Source organism: Patagioenas fasciata, chromosome 5, assembly GCF_037038585.1.
Source record: "Patagioenas fasciata isolate bPatFas1 chromosome 5, bPatFas1.hap1, whole genome shotgun sequence".
Classification (NCBI taxonomy): Eukaryota; Metazoa; Chordata; class Aves; order Columbiformes; family Columbidae; genus Patagioenas; species Patagioenas fasciata.
The window spans coordinates 13,674,815-13,693,817 of NC_092524.1; the positions used below are offsets into that span (position 1 = coordinate 13,674,815).

The 19,003-nt window shown below is 36.6% G+C and overlaps 1 long non-coding RNA gene across 1 annotated transcript; it reads right to left on the bottom strand.

The window, feature by feature from the left end:
* Nucleotides 1–1,299: 1,299 nt before the first annotated feature.
* LOC139827994 (uncharacterized) lies at nt 1,300–18,489 on the bottom strand. Its single transcript, XR_011739147.1, has 4 exons — nt 18,359–18,489; nt 6,324–6,390; nt 4,784–4,931; nt 1,300–4,316 (listed from the first exon to the last, which is right to left on the bottom strand). It is a non-coding gene; the product is annotated as an uncharacterized lncRNA (long non-coding RNA).
* Between the last annotated feature and the right edge of the window lie 514 nt (nt 18,490–19,003).

Sequence of the window (19,003 nt, forward strand, 5' to 3'; positions counted from 1 at the left end):
AGAAATGAGGTGAAAGCTTACACATTTTGCAGAGCTCATCACTGACACCAAGATTTCCAGCTTGAAATGCCAACAGGCAGTGCTGTCAGGTGCCACACGGAAAAGGGAGCAGTTTGGGAATGGGTCTCCTCCAGTTCCTCCTCTGTTCTCTAGGAATTGGTCTTGTTTGGTACCAGCCTTTTTTTTCCACTTTTTTTCAGCCACACACGTGCACTCTCACGACACAAACAGGCTCATGCACACACTCATACACACTCTCACAGATTAAATGCAGTAATTACTATTTTTGAAGTGTCCAGAAGTGTGTCAGGCCTTTCACTAAGTACACAACATGGAGGTCGCTGCATGCACGTAGCTCTGATTCTGATCCAAAAATCCTCCTCCAACTCTGCCTAAAAGTGAGTTTAAAGACCTTTTTTGATAGCACCAGTGTGGATCAGGCCTGATTACCTAATGGATGAATTCATGGCTTTTTATGCTTCTCTTGGACTGGCTACTTGAAAAAGATACACACTCCTACTGCAACACAATTATGTATTCCAAACTAGAGCTTCCAAACTGAGCGTATGTCCTGCCTGTGGAAAAAGCCCTTTTGCAAAGCTCAGACTGTATTCACTGCTCTGCTTTGCTCTTTTTTTTTTTTTTTCAGAATAGTAAGTGCTTCAGAATACCAGTAAAGCTACCATATAGCTAACTGAACTCCTATACCATTAAGCAAATTAATTTTACATATAAATTATTTAAATTTCATTTGTGATTTGTTCTACATACAAGCAATGATTTCACTATAGAATAAGTCTTTTCTTTTTTAAAGAATTGCAGCATGATAAATAAATGAATAAAGACTTATCGCAGTGTATTTCAGCACATATGCTGGGAAGCATTCTTAGCAGAAAACTTCAAAAATCACAATATTCCCTGTGGTCCCCCTAGTCTGCATTAAAAATAACTAAAGATTGGAGTCATAATTTTTTTTCTAGAACATGAAATGCATTTTATGCAACAATGCCTCAGATGAGACACAAACTCAACAGAGCTTACAAATATTCGACATTAGCTCTTTTCATAGCCTTGCTTCAGCTAAGAGGCCTTATTGGTGACTGCAGATGCATTGGTATTTTGTAAACCCAGTTTTTAGATTAAAATTCATGAAAGATATATCACTTGCATAAATAAATCAAGGCTGCAAAAAATAAAGTTTAAACATCCATACACTACTTCCATCATTTAGCTAAAATGATACACAGCATGACTACAATATTTGCTGTAATACAGTAATTGAGAATAAAATTTGCCCTGCTGTATTGCTGAACAAGGTGTAAGTGTGGATTTAATAGCATATTAAACATTCATTTGCCTGTAGTTTTGGCATTACTGAGCACCCACAAATCCTGCTGGATAGTGAGGTGACATATCTATTACAGTGAAAATCAGGCTCTTATCTCACAGCTGACAGTGCCTGTTCCCACTGTAGTAGATAAGCCAGGCCAGGCCATATGGGGAAGATGCTACAAGTCGGTTACTCTGATTTATGTTAATATATAACATTAATGACAGAAATCATCATAATGAACTTGGTGGTCCTTCAACACGCGTGGGGGTTTAAGGATTAACTCAGCCTGTCTGGAACAGTTTTGTCACGCACTGCTATGTGATCAATACTGAAATTTGTGGGGGAAAAAAACCATACTGATTTCCTCAGCATTTTCACTGAAAAATGTGCCTGATGTCTCTGGTTGGCTTTCTGCTGCGGGGCAGGGGAGGAGGAAGGAAAGAAATGAAGTATTCCATCCCACTAGCGTCATGCTTCAGACTTAAGGAGAGTCGGAATCTTCCCTCAGAATGGCAAAAAGATTTTGTGCTCTTCTGTAATGAGTTATAGTATCTTATATTGCATTCAGTAGTAGACCCTGTCTTAGGTCTTCATTACTGAAAACAACTCATACTGATAGAAGTGAGATAACATTTATTTCTGAGCATCACCACTGATCATGACCACTGAAAAGTACACTTCCTTTTGGCCAGTGTGTGCCCCTTCCCACCTTTGTTTAGGAGTATATATGTGTTTACAGAGGATTAGGACCCACCCAGTTTTCTGTGCAAAGGCAAGTGACTGCCATGTGCAGCTGTATGAAGAATTCACTTCAAATAGCTTTTGATGGTTGCTGCTCATTTTTTTGCATTCAGAACAAAATTATTATTGGGCTGCAGATCCTTGTTTAAGAGATCCAGTGCAGAAAGAAAGAGATAAAACAGCCATCATACAACAGATTGCCCAGGCTAATTTATGTATTTTCAGGAAAAAAATCACTTTTGAGGCCTCACTGTGCTAGCCGTATTCACGGTGACAAGTCCACTTCGCAGCTTATCTTAATTAAGATCAAGAAAACAAGTAATGATAGTAAAGAGCCACATGTTAAGTAAGTAAAATTTAAAATCAAAATATCTAGACGACTTATTATTTTTGTTCTTAGCCTCAGAAGTCTGCTGAAGTGTTTCATTGTTTGCAAAAAATAACAAACAAGAAAAAAATAATAGGTTTTGTCTTTGCACAATGAATAAATAGTCATAAGCATAGTCTTGTCTCTTATTCATGCAAGATGTGATGCCACTAAGTTGTTTAGTTCATAATCTTGTATGACCCAGCGGGTCATCACCTCCCAGAATGACTGCCTGGCTATCTTTTTTCTTTCTCCTGTATGCCAGGGCTTTTCTAATTCCTTCTCCAGTAGGGCTGCCTTGTTCAAAAAACCAGACTGTACGCCATAACCTATTCCTTGTGTGGCTGCTTATGAAAGTGTTGGGAGAGGACTGTTTTATGGTGGGGACTTGGAGTGGGAGTGAGGTGCTAGGGAGTTTTGTTTCAGGGGTTTTGCTTCTGCTTTTCCAATAAGGACCTAATCTGCAGTAATTTGTAAAACAAAACAAAAATCTGTTGAAAATTCAGAATTACAAACAGAGGTTAGTGGACAGGAAGAAAACCATTTTCCCACAATTCAAAGCCACCCTGCAAGGACTGCTTGCTGTAGGCAAGCAGCTGAACACATGCTTTTGTATCAGCAGAACCATTCCATAGTGGAAGTACTCGCTCTGTAGTAGGTCTGTGAAATAACTGAAAGTTTTTGAGATTTCTCTTCTATGCAAACATGCCACATTGCTTCTATAAACTTGCCTACAAGCAGTAGACTGGTAGCTTTTAAGTCATTTTTATCTTCTGAAAGAAAAAAACAAGATTTTTTTTTTAAACTGAAAATTAACATGTCAGGGATGGAGTTCTCACCCTTAAACAGATAGAAATTTGTAAGAGAGTGGTAGAATTATAATTCCATGTATATTTTAAGTTGTACTTTTAGTAGCTGTCAGATGCCTGACAGTGTTTCTTGATTCCCATAGCCTGAGTTAATTATTTGACCATTGTCCTACTACTGCACAGGAGAGGTGTGAACTTTTCACGCAAATCACTCTGTGACAGCCCTTCAAATCCAAAACCAATAGAGAAGAGCCAGAGGAAGAACATTATATGCTGTCTAGCAGTTGCAGTGCCCTCCATCAGGAAGCCAAAAGGATCCATTCAAAGGTTTTAAATAAGTTTGTGTCTATTAATTGATCTAGGGGTTTGTCATTGTCCCCATTTATTCACAGCCATCAGAACAGTCACAAAGGTTATTGCATTAGAGAGAGAAACCAAATTCTTCCCTGATGCTGTACAAATTACAGCGGCATCACTATTGGCACATCAGTAATGACACTAGTTAATTTTGACTGAGATTATTGGTTTACAGGTGGATATCTGTCTGGAATTGTGGTGACTGACGAGCTACTAAAAGATCTAGAACAAAATACACTTTTCGGTTACTTTCAAATTAAGGCACAATTTAAATGGGCAACCTAGGAAAGAAAGACTTCAGAAACAATTGAGCAACTGGTAACTGAAAGAACTGCATCAGTTATCAGCATCTTAGTTATTAAAGCAGAACTCAAAATCAGTGTAATTATACACATGTACAAAATTAATAAATTAGTCAAAATATTCATAATACAGTTCCTGACCCATAAAAAGACCTTTCCAACCATCAGCTCTAGTGGCTATCTTACTTTTTTTTTACATATATATACATATATATATATCTATAAGAAGACTGCAATGATGATAGATTTCTGTGCATGGTCCCATGAGCTGCCTGCCCATGAACTATATCACAGAAAGTGATCAATGAGTATATTCAAAGCACTGAGAATAGAAAGTTACCCTCTTTTATAGCAAAGATATCCAAGAATCTCATTTTCTTTTACTATGTGTTTCTCAGAAGAGGATTCTGTAGGAAGAGAAGAAAAAAAAAAATTTAAAAAGTCAAACAAGACATGAGCATTCTCCTCTCCAAACTAATATTTCCAAGTCTGAAAAGTGAACATGAATAAACAGCTGTGATGTGTGCGAGACAGCAGGGCATTTGCCTGGTACTAATGAACACCATTGCCAATCCACTGATTCCCTGTCCTGAATATAGCCATTGAGAAGCTAATACATTAATGGCAGACTACTAATATAAATTAAAAACTAAAGACAAACACCTTTCAGTCTGCCTTTCCTTCTGTCACTCATTTTATACTGCATGAATGAGCTATTACCTTCTTGTTTCCCTGAGATGTTGGTTCACTAGGGCAGAGTGAGCAGACTCAATTTCACTGAAAGTAATGGAGTGAGATTATCCAGAATTATTTCCAGTGGGCTGAGTTTGTTACATTCCTTCTGTTGTGAGAATATAAGTAAACAACTAAACACCTTTACTGAAAGCTGTGAATCTTCATAGTCATCACCTCTTCCTATTTCCTTGATTAGTCCAACATTTTGGGTTTAGCCATGCTCAATTAACTCTTCCAGAAATGGGTCCAGTCAGAAACAGTTGATTTAAGTGAGATAAACTGGGCATCTGTTTGGAAAAAAATGATTATCCAAAATATGCTTTAATCATGAGAAAATGAACTGTGCTGTCTCCATATTTAAAAACATATGCCTCTAAACAGATTAACTTCCTTTGAAAGCTTAAGAAATAGAAAATGGTAATGTCAAAACTGAAACAAGGAGGTGCTAAGTCAAAATTCAGTAACTAATGTGTTAACATTTTAATGTACTGGAACTTGAACTTGGTACTAGCACCTTCATCAAACCACTATATACACTGTATTGAATTAAAGCGATTAAAACTAGCAATAAAACCAACCACTGCAGAAGTCATTGAAATATGTGGGGTGCTTGCATGTGTTTGTACTGGTGATAGTAAAAATACTGTCATATTTAGTCGCTCTTTTGCTTTAGGAAAGAAATAAAATCAGCTGACAACACTCCCATGTTTTGTTTCAATTACTAAAGATTTTTTTCTTTAAAAATAGATATAAAATTGGAGACATGGTTAATAATTAAGAGGTAATGCTCATAGCATTGGAGAATACAAAGCAATAAATATCTTTTGCGGGTGATTAAACACTGAATTGAAGCTGAAGCAGTTGATAACTTCAGATGCTGTTTATTGCAAGTGAACACCAATGCTGCAGATATTATTGCTATGATGCTGGAATATGAATCAAGATGATAACAGTGAAAAAGAAATAATAGTTTATTTTGGATTTTTTTTTCCTAATCTCAACAGTATTTGAAAAGGCTTTGCTATTACTTTCTATGTCGATGAGCCCTTAGCTAAATAATCTGCAGCTAACAGCAGAACTAAAATTCCGTATTTTCAAACGACCAGCCTCTAAGGACACATGCACAGTTTAAGAGCAGGGACATGTATGGGTACAGTGAGTAGATCTTGAGTTTCTACATGTAGCCCCTCAGTTACTGGTCTCCCTGCAGTTCAGCTTTGGACAGTAATAAAGTCATGGGCTGACTCTATGCTCCAAATGAAAACAGCGATGGAAAGCCATGTTGTATATTTAACTATTTACAGCATGTAAAAACACCTGTTGCCAGATGTAAAAAGGTGCTTTCTTTCTCGGAATGGTCAAATAATGGTATCATAAAATATGTCCTCATATAATCATGTCTTAATATACCTATTAGAAATAGACAGGCCACAACTGAACCTCACAGATGATCCAGAGTACTCATTTGCAAATAATAAAGGAAAATTTGCCAATAATCTGTGTTAAAATGCAAACAGTTCTGCTAATTCAAGTAGCACAGATGCAGTCTGTGCCAATTTAGAAACTGCATAAAGCCAAAAGGCTTCTAGAATCAATCCAATTTGTTCTGAAGTCATGGAAATGCTGGCTTTAGATGTAGCAGAGCAGTGTACAGTTTGCAAAAGGAAAGAGGGACTAACCAATCTATCAGGAACAGACATGCAAAATCGTCCTTAATGCTCCTCATGCAATCCAGGTTCAGAAGAGCTAAGAGAAAAAAAAAAAAATAAAGGATGTAATAATAGATGTGCAGTAAACCAAATAAAGTAATTTCAAAATGACTAAAGAGCAACAGTAAACGAAAAATGCCTTTGGGTACACCATCTGTTTATTCATTCCATATTATACCTTTTCATCACAATTACCTAAAGTGGTATATTTGTGTTTCTATAATATATGGAATTCATTACATAGTTTTGCAATGAAATTATCACACTGTGGCTGGGACATCTGCACGCTGTCATATATCATTCTATTCATTTCTAGTTAATTTAATCCTAATATCTGCCTACATGACAAGACAGATGTTCAGCTATACTGTATCTTCCATAGTTTTCTGCCTTGAAGAAACTTTAAGTCACTGAAAGAACTGACATCTTTCAAACAGACATCTTATGAGTTTGGGAAGTATGCGTGTGCAGATGTGTGTATATCTATGTTTGTGTTTATATGCCATATTCCTTTTTTAAGAAATGTGGTTTACAAAAAAAAATATTTTACAGCAACTTTCAAATATAAACATTTTTTCATTTCATACATGTTTCTTTTCAAAATGTGCTTTACTAATATTTTGGTATATTTAATAATATTCACAAATACAGGGTGTTTCTGTTAAATTAACTTCTAACTCTCTTGCCTTGAATGGGACAGATATTTTTCTGTCATTGCTGATTAGAAGTTGCGGGCCAGCCTTCCTTTTGTCTTTTGAGCCTTGGCCCTCAAAATATCCAATGAGAATCAGGCTTCATAGCCAATAGTGCTGTACTTCATTTCAGACATGAATGTGCCAACCAGAAGTACATTACTTTCTACGTGCATTAAAGTTGTTTGTTAACAGCGTCACTTGTATGAATCTATGCCATTGGTCACTTATAGGATGTACAGAAACTTTCAGCAAATCCACAGGACATAAGGTATATTGACCAAAAATATAAGCACTTGCTTTTCATCACTTTAGTCACAGTCCTCTTCAAGGAAAGCTTTCAAGGCTGTCAGGGACCTTTGCTGTGCTTTCCACTTATGGCACAGAATCTTCAGACCAGATTTTCAGGAGGACTTCAGCAGACTTTGATACCTATTCACCAGTCAGCTTGCCATTTGCCACTCCTGATCCCAGTCTTTACATGGACAGAGTAAATGCTTAAAGCAGCACAACACATAACAGCATTTCCTCATTTTGATCTAACTGAAGTCATGCTTGTGACTTTATGGTTTAAGGCTCTACAACTGTGTCAGCCAAAGCCCTGTAAGTACACCCAAGCAATGGACTGCTTTATTTTTCAACCAGCCATTGCTTGGGGGTAAATAAAACCTATTTGACCAGTCCGGCCTGCAAAATACACATGAATCTTTTCAAATTAAATGGCTGTCACAGTAAAATAGTGCTGCCATTGTGTAAACACAGAAGTGACGTTTTTAGAATTTAGTAAAAGCCACTGTACAACTCAAAGCAATTACACTGCTCAGTGTAGTTCAACACAGTTGGGCACTATTGGCTCCCATGAAAGCACAGGACCGGGACACCAGGTGTTTGTCTGGTCAGTATGACACACTGTCTGCTTAGACTGTTCCAAAAACCTCCCTGATACCCTATAATGCTGTTCACTAGGTAAATATTGTGCATGTCATCTGGTGGCATTTTGGTATGCTATGAATGATACAGGCTAGTAGCAGTGGTTGGAGACTCACAGATTGGGTAAAAGGTGAAACATTTATGACAAAACTCAGAATAAACAGCAAACACTCTCTACTTCAGAGGTTACTTTCATGTTAACTATATTCCAAGACCTTTGAAGAATATATAAGTTTAAATTCTATCCCTGTAAGCTGCCAGATAAGCCACAAGCAAATTATACCCAGCTGTTGTGTTGGATAACAGCAATAGATTGCGTAATGGACACAGATAAAAACAAACATGAATTGATTGAGAGTATTAATTATCTAAAGATGGCAACTGCTTTTCAAGTTGTTTGGCTGATGATGCAGAGGGTTCAGTTAGCTTATGTGCACCTCTGGCATTGAAGGGGATTCTAGGGAAAAGCAGCTCCAAAATGGCTTCTAGCCCTCTGAATGGCTTTCTTTCGTGTTTTCACACTTTAGGACCATGATATTCCTGTTTAAATGCAAACATTTTTTGTGTTGTAGCCACTTCAAAGCAGGAGTAGGCTAAACAGGGATATCAGACCAGGGACTGGCTAATATTTGTTGCCATCCATTTGTATTTTCAAATGGAATGTTTACTTCTTCTATATAAATCAGTAGGTGCTACTTTTCCTCAAGTCTACAATCTTCAAAAAAACATATATTGGTGCTGTTGTAACATCTTTTTCAAAGCTTCATAAAGATAGATAAAAACAACCAAACAGCTGATGAGGTGTTTCAAACTAACAATTACGCAAAGAACACCAGTACCTCTGGACTGCTCATTAATTATCATGACTCTCTCTGCAAATAATACAGAGTATGACATTTGCTAACAGTTACCAGTTATGTCTGTCTGTTTCCAAAGAAATAACTGTGGTGTGTGCTGGCAAATAATACCTGACGTTCTGACTCTGTGGCATAAGGTTCAGGTTTTCAGTAATGACCACTACAGGCAAGATGGCAACAATACAGTTTCAGTAACTGCTTTAGTGAAACTTCACTGTCACCACAAATCTCAGCAATCACCAATGACAAATTCTTAAAAAAAACACAGCCTTTTCCCCACTGAGGAAGTGCAAGGGGATGATATCAGGAATTAAGCCAAATTCCAGCACAGAACGGCTGAGTGTTGGTAGGCTGCCTAATACATCTGAGAGGTTTAGATTTCTAATATAGAATGGATTAACATTGGCAGTGGGCCTAACACCCTTGTGAGATATGAAACAGTAGCATAAACACTGGGACCTTTTGGAATTATAAGGTTATTTGTTCACTTAAATACATTTGCATAGGATGTTCTTAAAAAAAAAAAAAAACCCAAAGAAAACCAAAAACCCTTAAAGAAATGAGAATTCCTGTTTAAGGCTGTTGGTTAGCATTTCCAGAATGGACACAGCTGTCCCCTCTGGGGACATTTTGGTCTGTTTCATGCCAACATGTAACAAGGTTGCTCAGTCAAAAACATATGTACTTGACTGAAAGGTGAGAGACAACTGAAGTGAACAAAAAGTTCATCAAATCAAAATATCAAGTAGGATAATCAATTATCAAGAAAGTGAATTTACAAAAACTTTAGACAAAATCAGGTAGCACTATAGATCATGCAGGGAGGCTTCAGAAAAATGAGCATTTAAGGTTTTTAGATTGGATGACTTAACTTACAAATACAATCATAAATACTGAATAACACTAATGATTTTTTTCTTCCACTACCTCAAGAAATTTTAAGCATTATATTGGTTGTGGATGTTTTGCAGGAATGGTTCATTTATCTTGCTGCACTCATCGTGTGGGTGATGGTAGTACTTGCCTGCTAAAATAAGAAAAGGCATGATTGTTACTGCGGATTTGGCATCTGGTGGTTGAGCAGCTGCTGTTTAATCAGAGCCCAGGAGCCTTTGTAAACATGCTATAGAGGTACGCATTCAGTAAAAGACGTCAGTTGTCTTTATTCAAGTTGCTCTGGTGACAGTGCAGGATTTTGTTATCAGTGATGGCCGTAATGACAATATTTTGAGAAAGTTTTAAAAGTTGGTGAAATTTTCTGACTAAGATTTATAGGTAATCTTTTTGTAAGGCACAAAAATCTTTTATGTTTCAATAAAAACAACTTGAGCTTAGATCACTGCTTTTCCTCCTCTACTTCTGTCTTTGTTCTTGTTTTAGAAAGGGTTTGAATTGCATTTGCAGTTGCAAGTTTTTGTTTCTTTAATGAAGAGCAAGAAAGGAATGAAAGCTCATGTTTTGCGGAGTTGACAAGTCTTTTCATTTTTGCAAAGAACTTTAAAACATTATTGTGGTTTGCCTTTAAACAATACACGCATTGCTCTAGTAAGAAAACTAGAAGTCAAAGTTCCAAAATTGAACCCCTAGACCTAAAATCAATCTATTGTACAATCTGAGCAGAACTTTACTGTCTTGTCTGCATTGTCTAGTGGTGGTCCTCTTATATTCTTCAAGATCCACAGAAGCAAGCTATCAAGGCACAGATTTGCAAAGCTATTTAGCAGCCTACCACATCAGACAAATACCCAGAATCACAAGGGCACCTTCTTCCCACATACAAGTTTATGTGTTTATGGAGACCAAGATAGGTATCAATAAAAAAGACTGCCAGTGCTGAGTATTCTAGTACCTAGCTCTTATTTAGCTTCCTAGCAGAAGAAACAGGGACTTGAGGGAGGTTTCTCAGGGCTTAGTCTCATCAGGTTTTACTTAAATACTTTTTAACAGCACATGTTTAGGAACTTTATTGGGCAACAGTCTAGTAGTAGCTGTGAACCTTAGTTGGCTCTAGGGTAAGCAAAGAACCAGACAGAGATTTAGAAGAGTTTTGAAGCTGAAATAGTAAATTAGATACTTTTTTTTTTTTTTTTTTTTGTGGAGCTAGCCCTGAATGTCTTTCAAGTCCCTTCCAAAGAATATTAAAATATACCTGAAATAAACAAACAAAAAACCCCAATATTTAAACAACTCCTAAAGGTTGGTAAATCAAAATGAAAAGAGTCAAATGCATACAAAGGAAGTTTATGGTGTCTCAGTCTGTGCTTATATCAATATAACAGACTAATAAATTTCACCTGCAAAAAGTTAAAGATTACAGCAGGACAAGGCTCTCATTCAGCCTCCTTAATCTGTTTCCTTTTGTTTAAAGGAAGTCACTAGATTAAATAATCCTGGATGAAGATAGCCACAGAGATGATGTTCTTACCTATGTCTCTGTATAGGTACACACATAAAAGAGATTAAAAAATTTTATGCCGTTAACTTTTCACCATGTTCACTAGAAAATAATCAAGACGTGAAGGCACGGAAGAAATTTCCTACTAGTATGTGCAGCTGTGATGGCTTGTGTGTAATTTGATGGTGATTTTAAATGTCTGCCTCTGTATTAAACCCCTATATGCAAGGGCCACTGGACCCTAGTCACATGCAAGACTCATAGCTTTAAATAAAGTCAGATGGAAGTGAGTGCCAAATCCTGTAAGAATCTAAACATTCTCCAGAGTAAAATAATAAATAAATCCACGAGTGTTACATCTAACATTGTGAGAAACATTTGTCATAAAACTCATCTGGTTTCAAGGCCTTTTCTGCAAAACACAAGACTTGAATCTGAGACAAGATTCAAGTGAGTTGGTGTTGATGAATGGCTTTGATACATAATATGTGAAGCACATGCTTATATTTCTTTCCTCTCATAGCCAACTACAGTTTTAATAGCAAGGGACTACCTGGAGTGGCTTTGACTTTTTAAAAATGGATAAAGCAAATAGCACAAATAACCTCAGTACCCACTGGGACTGCACAAAGCTATCATAGTATAAATGTATAAAAATGTAGAGTCATGCTAGAAAACTTCTTTTGAGTATTGAGTTTATCAAACCTGAAAAACACAACAAATTAATGGATGAGCGTAAACAGTAGCAAAATAACCATATAGACCAAAATTGCATGTTATACTTGACTTAGCATAGGTTGGCTGTTCAGGGGAGTTGTCCTCTGAGTTGGAGATGATATATAGCACCCTGAATGGATGCTTTCTACTAATTCTTTGTGGAAATCCTTAGGTTTTCTTCTTTAATTGTCCTGCCCAAGATAGTAAGATACCACATGTTTTTAAATGCTATTTTAGGCAGTAAATATGTGCAGGACTGGATCCCTATCATGTTTCCTTGAAAGCTTCATTTACTACACCTCCAAAACACTTTAGCTACCTCCACAATAGAGATGATTCTGCTGACTGACTAGACAATCTTCCGTCACACATGACTTGCAGGTTTCCGAGCCAGTGGGTAGTACTAAAAAGTGGTCTGAAATAAATTGAAGTTTCATCCTGGCAACAGTACTTTTTTTTTCTTGTTAGTTTTTATACAGTTAAGTCATTAGGGAACTCTGAATACATCAGTTTGTTGCCTCAATGGCATGAGGTAGTTGCTAAATTTGTTTGGTTTATACTTAGTGATTAATGGAGACTGATTCTCTTTTCCTGCCCTTTGAGGGAGCTCATGGTGTTGTGGGGGAGATGTCAGCAATAATTAAGAAATATCCTGGTACAAATCCCAAAAGATACATATTTTTTGTAAATAATTCCCCAGGGAAAAACTTTAAAAATGATGCACTTGTTCTGAAAATGCTTCAGGCCTTCTCTAAATAGATTATATTGCTGGGTTTTTTTAAGAATGTGTGACTTGAGGTGCAGATTTTGCTTGTAATTCGTAAAATCACAACGCAGTTATGTAAGAGGAAACACAGGAATAACATGCAGTGACCTTCAATGCCTCACAAGGAGCTATCATTCAGACAATAACCCAGCTTCTTGTTGTATTCAATTGTAATACAATAAGCATAACAGTTTTGTAGGCCACAACCAGAAATATGTTTTATTGGCTTCACACCTACTACTTTAACAATCTTCTTACGTAGGCTTTCACCCCATTTGGACTCCATGAATCAAATTTCTTTTTCTCTTTAGAGGTTACTCTTTTAGTGTGTAACATATTTCAAAATGGTTTTATACTGCACAGTGCCTTAAGCCCTTTGCTGGGTGTGCTTTACACTTCAATTTTCCTAGCAACTGCATGGAATAATCATATCACTTAGCAGGATATCACGTACAGATGCAGTCCTTATAACAGTAACCTGTGCAGATGCTTCCACTTTTTGAGTGTAACAAGTTTTGCCTAATTTCAAATAACTGAACATTGGATATTAAAGACATTGATTCAAACTGAAACAACCTACCCTGTCCACCTTCTACTTAGTAGTCAGTGAAAGGAAAATGAGAAATAGAAGACAAATAGAGCACATATAAATTAAGGTGAAAACAGAACAGAAAAAATGAGAAGAGGGTAAAAGTTAGAAAACTTTGAATAAAGACAATAATTCAGTAAATCTGTAAGTATGAATTGACACTTCCTTTTTGCCTGCCAGTCTTTTGTTCTGCATGGTGAAAATAACCCTAGAGTATATATGGGCTGTCTTTAGATACAAAGTTGTTTAAAACCCTCAATACTTTAGCAGTTTAGAAACTCAGACACCAAGAAATATCATCATAATCCATCACAGCAGATGTGACACCTACTTTTCATATGGTCCACCACCTTGTTGAACAAATGCTACATGTACCCAAAAGTAAGCTCCAACATGGAAAAGCTCACAGTTCTGCCACTATCACATTACAGTCCAGTAATGCAGAGTAAGCAATGTGCTTCTGTAGATGTTTAGGTGAAGATTTTTCAGTTAAGACTACTTTGAACACTGGCAACATGCTGTGTGGATTCCAAAGCAGTTTAGAAGCATCAGTTTAACTCATACCACCATATTACCAGGTGAAGTAATAACGATTGAGTGATTCATTCCATTATTACATAAAAAATCTATGGCTAAGTTGGAATCTGATTCCATATTTTCTAAATGTGAAGATATAATTTGTCAAACCATGTTTCTTACCTTCAAAGGCTATAATTCAATTAATGTACTTCTAATAATGTATTAAAACTTTGTACTTTCTCGACACATCCCAAAAGGTAAAATAAAATAATCCATACTAGTTATTTTAAAAGCTGTTTATGGCACTTGTATTTATAATGCATCTCAAAGCAAAAAGGGTAAGGCAGAGGTCGAAAGAAACAGAATCTTGAACAAAACTTGTCCTTCAGGAAATGAAGGTCAGGGCACATAATGGAGTAGTCACACCAAACCTCCTCAGGGAGATGCATTTGACACACCGCATTTTGGTGCTATTTTCTGGTCCGTCATGGAATTGTACAAAGCACTGAGTATGGTTAAGAGGCTGCCTTTTGCCTAGCTTTCAAAAAGGAGATAAAAGATGTAATCACAAACATGATTATATTTTACATGCAGTGTCCTTCTGATTAATACTGCACTATCCACAAACAGCAAGAGCTCAAACAGCTGAGCACGTCCAGGATCCAAGAGTCCATTTTGCTCTTACCCCATTAAAACTAATTATATTTAAAATAATCTTCTCCCCTCATGAGATATCGTGTGCTATTGGAAGATAACTAAATATGAAATCTGGAACAGTGCTATCACAGGGAAGTGACTGTGAAATGTTAGAGATCAGCACATACCAGTAGCATCGTATAGATGTACCAACAAGCGAGTCTCATTCCAGTCCTCTCATTCTATTTCTTCCACATGGATAAAGCAGGAAGGATAAGGCATAAGAGAAATTGCTCTTTAGAAAACAGCTGATGTTTTGTTTCTTTAGAAACATGAACTTCTATAGGACAAAAGCTGATAAGTTAAGAAGTTAACGTTCTCCTCCCAAAGGCACAGCAATAGCTCAGAACCTTGTAGATGCAGCAGTATCCCTGACGGCTACATCCTTTCTTCTATCAACATCCATGCCTGTCATCCACACAGTTGTTGACTGCTTTGATCCATCTTCTCACTGATCACAAATATTTTCTTAAATGTTCAACAGAGGGTAAACTACATCAAGCAGCACACGGATGTCCAGGAGGAGGAAATCACATCTCAGATTTCGCACATCTTGCCTGATACATGCCCTACCTTCTTTATAATTTGTTTTTTTTTTTTTTCCCCATTTTCAGGGCCTTTAGTTTGAACAAGGATCTCTGAAGTTATGTCCATCCTGTCTTCCTTTGATCTGTACCTTCTTGTGTAGGTACAGATTCACTTGTTCTGCAAAACCCTTTAGAAAGTCAAAGCAAAGTAGCTTTAGCACACTTCATAAGAGCAGGGATTCGGGAATACGGCTCAAGTTTTCTCTCCCTTTATCTTCCCACAATCTTCCATTCTCATTTCCAAGCATTATTACAGTTATGATTCAGTAAAACTCAAATTAAGCTGATGTTTTAGAAAGCTGGGCTGGAACGTTAGCATGTGTTTAAAGCTGAGCATGAGCATCTGACTAAATAGTCATGACTTACAATCAATGCTCAGAAATTGAGAGTAATCAGAAATGGATACCAAGCAATCAGGGGCTTATGTAGCCTGTTGAAATAGGGCTCATATTACATGTCAGCAGTTGTCTTCTGTAGCTTATGTCAAAAGTTACACCCTTTACCAGATTAGATAACAAAGCCAGTGCACAGAATATCATTATAGAAATCCTTTGGTCACAATAATTATAACATTTTTTTTTTTAAATTACCAAAAGTATCTTACCTCTACATTTAAAAATAGTGTAATGATAAATATCTTACAAAGGAAAAAGCACATTTTAAAATTAAAAAATAAACAAAAAGATTCAAAAAAGATTATTATAAAATTAGAACTGTGTTCTAAACCTTGATCTGAAGTCATACATATTTTTAATTTTCTCAAGTCTAGGTGTTTTGTTTTGTTTCAGTTCATTAAGAAACTGAGACATGAAAATGGCATTTTTAGTCAGTAACTCATACATTTAGATTTCTGAGTTTAGGTTTTGGAAAAAATGCACTTAGTTGTTTTCTTATTACAATATGGCTGGTTTTGTTCACCAGTCCATGTTTTTCTTGGAATGTGGCAATGTGGAATGTTTTAAATTAGGGGTTTTACTTCTTACTATCCAATGTCTACTAAATAAGTCCGTCATCTCATTCTAAAATTGTGAAGCAGCAAACATACACTTGTAGCCAGTAATACATATATTTTTACTCCAGAGAAATGCTCTTCTCTTCTAAATTTACTGCAGAAAGTTTCAGAGACAAAAGAAAGGCTATTTGCCAAACCTAGCTTTCCTTCTTTATAATAATACTTTAGGTCTCTTCAGATATTCTAACTAAATATTGCAAACTGCTGAGAAGTTTCCATCAAAACTATCATCAATAATAATCGCTAAACTTCAGCTGACATAATATTTTGCATACAATTGTTTCAAATGAAACAATGAAACAAATGGAGGCATTAGACTGGATGCAAATATTAATCAAAGTCATATTTTATACCCTAATTATAAACAGTTTTTGAAATATGAGCCATGTATTTTATTAAAAAGATACAGGATATAATCTCTGCTACTGCAACCCACTGCATATTTTGCCACCCACCACAACAATCACTATTGTCTGTTGAATACACATGCTGTTTGGAATATGCACTGATGGGTGCATTAACAGTGTTGAGAGACCCTCAAGAGGTTTGGATTTGGGGTTTGGTTTGAGTAAGATATTTAGAGCTGGAATTATAATCTGATACTTATTTAAAGCTCTAGAAGGTTACCCATATGATTCCTTCTGTTAAAATCAGAACAGTTGGCCTTGTGATTGAGGAACTGGGTTGTGTTCAGTTCCCAGGCCTGATACACACTTAATCTGTTAAGAGATTTCTATTCCTAAAATTCAGGCTAATAACACAGTGTTTCATTATCACTTTTTGTGACATTTTCTGTATATTCTAGTCTGTTTGAGCATGAACTGTCTCTTACTAGATGTACAAACATCATACAAAATGATGGACTCGCACTCCCAGTTGGATCTTTAGGTACCACTGCAAATATTATCAGCCATGCCTAATTTTCTTTTCACAACGAAAAAGCTTCCCACCCCTCTTTGTCCAGTATTTTTTTCCCAACAGTTCTGGAGTCTGCAGCTTGATGTTCTCTTTCCAGAAAGGGAGAAAAGTAATTTATAAGTTTCAGTGTCTATCTCCTTAGCAAGAAATTCTGCCTAATGTAAGAAATCTATTTTGCCTGATGCAGACTGAAACAGCACAGTGAAATGCATCCGAGATTGTCTTTCCAAACAGCACTCAGCATGATGTTCCCTGTCTGAAAAAATACCAAAGAGTCCAGGACATGGAATTACAATGGACATCTCAGAACCACAAACTAATATCACTTTCAGTTTGATTTGAGTCCTCTTTGATTGACATTGATAGTGGTTTTGAAGAGGATTTTCTCAGTAAGAACCAGAACTGTATCATTTTAGAAACATTTGGAGACATCCCCCACCCCAAGCTTAGATGATAGCTGTAAAACTACAGATATTTTCCTCCATATTTCATAAACCACCAGTCCAAGAGGACCCTAATTTAATGAAGAAAAAGGATATAATTCCCCATCTAGCTTTTCAGAATACTGAATGAGAATATTGTATTGAAGACCACAGACTGGCACACTGCAGATTGCACCATCCCTTCTCATCCTTTCCTCCACTTCCCCCAGGTAAAAGTTTCTCATAGTTTACTTGAAAAGTTGCAAAAGTTTCTATCTGTAGTGCCAGCTCTGAGCAGTTGCATGTGAAGACCAGGACAGTTCTCATACAGGTGGCATGGCTCGATTAGCTTGAGGATGGGTGCTGATGCACTATCAGGGTGATAAGAAATAATGCCTTGTGGTTAACAATTCTCATGTTTTTGTTTTCATCTAATAAGGATCAACACTTGTACATTCCAGCTAACAGGGTTGTGGACAAAATAATTCCCATCTAGAGCTATGGTGTTTTATTTTATAGCACAAGATAAGATAGATGGGAAGTTCTGCCCTTTAAATTTCTGTGCAAAAACCTTCACAACAGGAGAAATTGGCATGTAATAATTTCTCATTAGAAATTTTTATTCTCCAAGCACCTCTGTGCCAATCCATTGACCTCTTCCCAATTCCCATCCCCTTACCCATCTCTATCCTCTCCCAGCAATATTGTATTTGTAGCTTTGGAAATGTTTAGATGTAAGGTTTTGAGATGGTTTTAACATACAATAAGACCACAGTCAGGAATAACAGAAGCATGATGGTTTATGGCTGCTGTGACTAACATCAGCCTGCTGGGTCTATTAATAGGACTGGTGTTACATTGTACTGCTTTTGCACTGGCTTTGTACTAGAAAGAAGTATACTCACTGCAAGGGTTGATATATGGAACTTGGAAAATCAAATGAGCAGGTTAAGATAGTACTACTATTCTGTTCTTCTTTGTGTTTATACTTCAGCTTCTAGTCAGCTTGTATAATAAGGAACAGCTGCAGAACATGCAGGATCTATAAATAAAAACAGAAACAACAAAATGTCACATTTTCATAGTATTAAGTAGTATTTTCATGTGTGTTCACACTGGAGATTGTGCCAAGATATTCAGTTGTATGAACATTCAGACTTCCAAAATCTTTGGGGGGGAAAAAAAAAAAGTTTCAGTTACTATTCACCCACATGCTCTTTTAGGAGGCAAGATTTTCATCATGCTCACCAGAATGCTACTAACTGAAGAAAAACAGTAAACTGAAAACAACAATATGAGTTTTATTCTTAACAGCATTGATGGTGGACAATTGTTTTCCTTCCACAAAATTAGTTATTCCTTTTCTTTAATAAGTCTGTTCCCAGAAGGGCACTGGAACAGATACTTGCATTAGTAGTGTTTCCTTTGACCATTTTTCAGATAGCCACTTTTATCAGAAATACCTGGGATCACAGAATCACAGAATGTTAGGGATTGGAAGGGACCTCGAAAGATCATCCAGTCCAATCCCCCTGCCGGAGCAGGAACAC